Source organism: Saccoglossus kowalevskii, chromosome 4 (genome assembly GCF_978046115.1).
Source record: "Saccoglossus kowalevskii chromosome 4, keSacKowa6.1, whole genome shotgun sequence".
Classification (NCBI taxonomy): domain Eukaryota; kingdom Metazoa; phylum Hemichordata; class Enteropneusta; family Harrimaniidae; genus Saccoglossus; species Saccoglossus kowalevskii.
In genome coordinates, this window is record NC_140644.1 from 30,663,238 (window position 1) to 30,669,344 (window position 6,107).

Here is a 6,107-nt window from a genome sequence, read left to right on the forward strand (position 1 = left end):
TAGACTACGTTTACAATTGTGTTTTACTCAACCATATGACCTGATTCCGTTGATATCACTTATATAGATGTTTCATTTGTTACAAGGAAAGGCCAACACTTATTTTTCATTCAAAATATTTCTTTTTGATACACTAATACATGCTGATGCAGCTGGTTAAATATGCGACACCTTTCTTAAAGCCGCTGCATAATGTTTTTCCGTCTTCGACAAGGTGTGATTACTGTAGTAACATAACAGTGACAATAATCAATGTAAACAGTTAATTATTTCAATACTACCCAAATACACATTAACATTGGAAATTGTGTTCAATTTGGAGCTTTTGTTACCAACAAGTACTTTCATATTAATATATCATTGTTTTGTACTTTTTTGTACTACTTGCACTATTCAGTGACAATGACCGACCGATATGTAAATCTGTCATGTTTATTTCTTCTCCTCGTAATTCACCTTTAACGGTACCATGTTTGCCCGAATGTACACATTCAAAGGACAATGATTTGTTATGACACAATTAGAGAGAAATTTAAATTTCTTGCATTGGCTACAATTAAAAAGGGGATTAAGAGATAGTTCAGTGATTCAATAGTTATTTCAACATGTGCTGCAAGTAAGGTTTGGTTCACGCCTGGCATGCACTGAGAAATAGTGACAGCGAATGTATACCTACCGTAAACAACGGTTTAGGGAATCAAACTTCTAATGTGAAGATAATGTTACATTGTGATTCACCTTCAAAAAAATGTATTCTGTGTAATTTTGAGCTTAAACTCATTCCCGATGGCTCTGTTGATTCACGATACGGTTTATTTCGAATCACGTGTAGCGTGTCAGATATATTGATGTTTGTTTCGATGAAGATGGTATTCACAGCTAAGTCAAGATTTATGTCAAGATAAAGATAGAATATAAGAGGGTAAAACACCCTAAACAAAAAAGAACTATACATGCATCGATTGGATTTTGATATCGACGATTCCGCCTGCGTGTGACGTCATATGTAAGTCTGTCTAAATGTTATCGCTGTATCGGTGATTTCAGATAGTGCATTTTTTCAGACGAACGAGTAAAAACATGTCATTTGGTGAAATAGATGTTATATTTTATGTTCTTTGCGATTTTAGATTCGATCATCGACATCAATTTGAATAATGGCGTACATTTTTGCTGACAAAAGTAAGCTTGTAAAGTGACAATTAATGTGTGCCAGGCTTAACTTGAAATACAGTTCTCTCGAAGAATTTACTCATTACCGCGCACTCGGAAGCGACTGTTTTCATCGTTCTTATCTAGCAGGATACATGTAAAATATTTGATAAAGTATATACCAAAATATTTCGTTTGTTGCCTTGTATGAATCAGGTGAACCATTTTGTTTCGCTGGCTTTCATCATACAGCTAACTTGAACACGATGCGATGAGGGCGACCATATGACACGCTAACTACTGTTAATTTCAGTGAGTGATAACGTGTTTCCCAATAATTTGTCACCATTTAGAAAGATTGATTGTTCTGCAGTGTGTACCTCGGGTGGTGAACAGTATTGTGAACAGTATAAACGGGTGCGTTTGAGAATATTTTACTTAAAGTAGCATAAATTTGACCTTACGTTCACAATGGAATAAGCGATTTATCATGTATTTAATGATTTCATTCATTACGGGATTATTGCACGGGTTGCATGACTCGATACACATCGGGACGTACTGTGAGCTACATGATTGCAGTACATGTGTATCGGACCTTACATTCTAATTAAATCTATGCTCATTTCAGACATTGTGTTTGCACGTGGCATTAGACGTGACATTTGTACAAGGCTAATTGTATTTGTATTTGCAACAGAAAAGAGATTGACAAATAATTTGTATGGTTCACCAAAAATCAACATTGGCGCTGGTGAAGTGAATAACATTGTCGTAAGTCGATATCATCTGATTCGCAAATATGCGACATATAATGGATCACATTAAACATACCAATATTTTACTATATTATGTTGTTCTTGTATTTTTTATAACATTTTATAGTGCAGGTAGATAGTTCACGTGATCTATAGACATTATTTTCGCAGCTTTCGTAATGAATCCGTCTACAAACCAGAGAGGTGGAATTATGAATTCATATATTACTTGTTAACACTTTGGATTTTATAATCTATGCATTGTGTCCGGTGATTGCCACACCCAGATTCTGTCTCTATTATCGTGTAAAAAAATATTTATTTATTTATTTATTTATTTATTTATTTATTTATTTATTTATTTATTTATTTATTTATTTATTTATTTATTTATTTATTTATTTATTTATTTATTTATTTATTTATTTATTTATTTATTTATTTATTTATTTATTTATTTATTTGTTTGTTTATTTATTTATTTACATGTTCTTTAATATTTATATAGAAAACAGCATTTCACAACAAATAAAACAAGCTTGGTCTCTTAATAATAAATGTATATGGGCAATGTAACATAATTACCCGACATCAAACTCAGTTGAAAACAACCATTAAGCCGTACGTTGAGTTTTGAGAATTATAAGCGATTCTACTTTTTGACGCGTCAATATTGCTTTAACAGTCTAACCTTCGATAGCGGGCGGCTTTTGTTCAGCATTTACTATGAAAGTTTATTATTTTTAAACTACTCGTATATTAGTTTCATTGTTCTTGAGAATGCCCGTTTACTATGAAATCACTCTTTCCTTGTTCAAACAGTACCTTTTACTAGGAGAACATTGTTTTTCAGAACTAGGTTGTTTTCACATGATTCAAGTGAAGAGCACAATGTTCCCCTCATTATTTTAAAATATTGCATTTTCCAAGCAGCAACACAATGACCTTTACTAGAAACTAGACTTCAAATAGACCATTAACTACCGTTAGCGTCCCACTGGCCGCACTGTAACTACTCTGGTATCGTGAATTTATTCTGAAATTATTTGTGTTTCCCGTTATTGTGATTTGTTTGTTGGTTCATAATACGATGGTTTTATTCAATTATAAACAAATCGTGTGTCATCTTCTCGTGATAAGTCGGTATTATCCAGCCGCCATTGGAAAGCAGGCAATACGCCTCAACCGGTTAGTAAATGCAGTGTTCAATATAATTAGCATATAAATAAAAGAATCAATGTATTGTTTTTTGCCCGGGATGGCATATGTGTGTCTGTCAACATGAATATTTCAGGACACCGCTTAAAGTGGCTTCTCAAACCTGAATTGCAGATCAAAGCCAAATGGAAATAATTCTCCAGAGAGTTCGAAGATGTAGGATTATGTATGAAACTAGCTACGTTTACAGTCAGATTTTTCCGTGATCAACTTCAAAATTGTTAGAATTGTTAAAAATCAATATGTCGACACTAGCATTGACTTATGGCATTAGATTATAGTGAAATATCTGTCACGTTGAGTGTGTTGAATACGTATTAAACATCAATGACGATGAGTTGAAAGTTTAACAGTTCTACGTATATGTACAATGCTGTTATGCTACTAGTATTATATAATTGTGTTGAATGCATTATTGTGATTAGACGTGACAAAGTTTTAAATTATACAAGCTAATGTTAAATAGAACATCATGCACTGTTATGTATTTCTATGATAGGCCCCAGAGTATGTATAGTAAACAAGTTACTCTCGTAATCGACATTCAATGTTATTACACGTAATAAACCCTAATACTACAGCGTGACAACTAACAATCTATTCGTTACTAATATCGTATTTATGCAGACACGTTTGTAAGTTATAATAGTGCTGATACTGCCAAAAGTGTGATGCAACAATCTACTAATAGCTACGTATTCTGCTTGATGAGATAAAGGTTTAGGTAGTGTTCCCTTATTTTACATACTACATCAGTATTTACATGAAAATTACAGTCTTCTGGTTACAAAAGTTATGATTAATGTTTCATGTAGCTTTTTGTCTTGTTATATGGGAAATGACAAACTTATTTGAAAACGATATTTATAAGAACATCAAAGCGGAATGACTTAAGGTAGAGATGCAGGTTCGTGGGCACTTGGAGGTGATTTTTTTGGCTTTAGACTGTTAAAATTTTGTAGAATTGTGAATAGTGGAACACACTCAAAAAACGATTTTAAAATATAGACAACAGGTGCAAACATTCTCTCTTTTGAATGCTTAGCAAGATTTAGCAAGGCTGTACATAAATAATAAAAAAGAAACATAGTGAAAAAAAGAAATGACGGGATCTCCGTATTATGCACTAAATTTAACTTTTAACAAAACTGTTACAGCCATTTTAATTATGAGCATTAGCAAACTCCTTACTGAGTGAATTGTTATGCAAATTAGCAATTATCTCAGCTTCTTTTTAGTGCACATTCCAGAACTAGCTCCTAGACGCTTTGATATTTTGTTTTGAAATTTTCACAAATGATTGACAATGTTTATCTTCAAAACGCCGTCGGGGCATTGTTTTTGGTTCAACAGTCTTACAACAATCGTACAGACAACTAGCCTGGGTGTTAATTTATGCATAAACTTGAAGAAGTGAAATTTGAGATGCTGCCCTGCAAAATTGACAACTGGTAGACTGTTTTCAAGACGGCACTTTCTTCATAGTAAATAGATGTACCCATAAACCAATTTTTACAGGAAACAGAAGCATGGTTTAGAAGCAATTTCTTTTTAATTACTTTTGACCAAAAAAGCACATTTTTGTGCATATTTCAAACTACAGTGACCATAAAAAAATACTAACAACATTTTAAAATTCATACAATAAGCTTTCCGAAAATATATAGTTTTGTGGACAAGGGAGGTCATCTTGGCTTCCTAATTAACTAATTAAAATACCTGTCAGATAAACTGCATCTCTACCTTAACGCATCTTGCGCTATTTATTTGTATTATAATGTGGTTACTCTTTTATTTCTGCTTTATGTAATATGTACAGTGAGGTTTGTCTTGAATAATATACACACGCCACGTCCCGTACAAACTAGACTGTTTTGCATCTTCTAGCAGACAATTTGTGGATTCTATATTTTACAATATATTACATTTAGCTATCACGTTATTGTGAAATAGATTGATATCATTCTACACTGAAAACAATAGAAATTGTACTAGTCCCAAAAAGTATCAGCACTAGTTCTAGACTTGCACACAATCTCCTGTTTTTCAATAAAATAAAATATTATGTGAGTGTAAAAGTGGCAAAACTTTGTTTCGATAACTTTCGTTATTTATACAGTGAAAGCTGTGATCTTGCTTATTCTTATGGACTATCCGCGAGCTGGCGTGGAACACCGGTCGAGGAGTCGATCGAGAAAACGGCACAAACAAAATGTTGATTATACATGTTGCACATGTAGGGGTAATCTTGTTCACAGTCAGCTGGCGCACATGTGATAATAAAATAAATACGATATTTACTATACGGGGGCCGCCATCTTGAATGACGCATAAAACTAAATAAGAGACAAGTTGTGAAACGCGTTTTTCAGATTCCTACAAATCGGGACAAAAATACCAATCTTTCACAAAAATACGGTCCGTTGGGGTTATATTAAGCCAGTCGATAACAAAATTCGGCCTAATTCGTCGTTTTTGTGTGGAAAAATCCCTTGCATACGAACACCTAATTACGCGAAGAACCTAGAACACTTTCTTGGGGTATTTAAAACTAAAAATTGGCACTCCAGCTCAGCAGCCAATCAGCGACGGCCTAACGCTTAGATGACAATTTCGGTTTCAAATACCCCGGCTTAGTGTTCTACGTTCTTCGCGTATCTGTTACATGTGAACGCGAAGGTATGTTAACACCAATAGAACAAATAGATTAACACAGCAAACGACGAAAATTTTTTTCACAGTGTGAACAAAGCTAATATGCCATCAACACTGACGCGATCGAAGTTATTGTGTTCACACTTGAAGACTGTATTTCGTTTATGCGTTGGTCGAAACGATCACCGTATTGCCTATGTGCATACTTTGCGGTATCCTCGTAATTGCCTCCTATTTCATACGGAGATCAATGGACTATTGCGAAGAGGCAGCTAAAACTTGCGATAGACAACTGAATCAGGCTCACACCTGTTTAACTCGTTT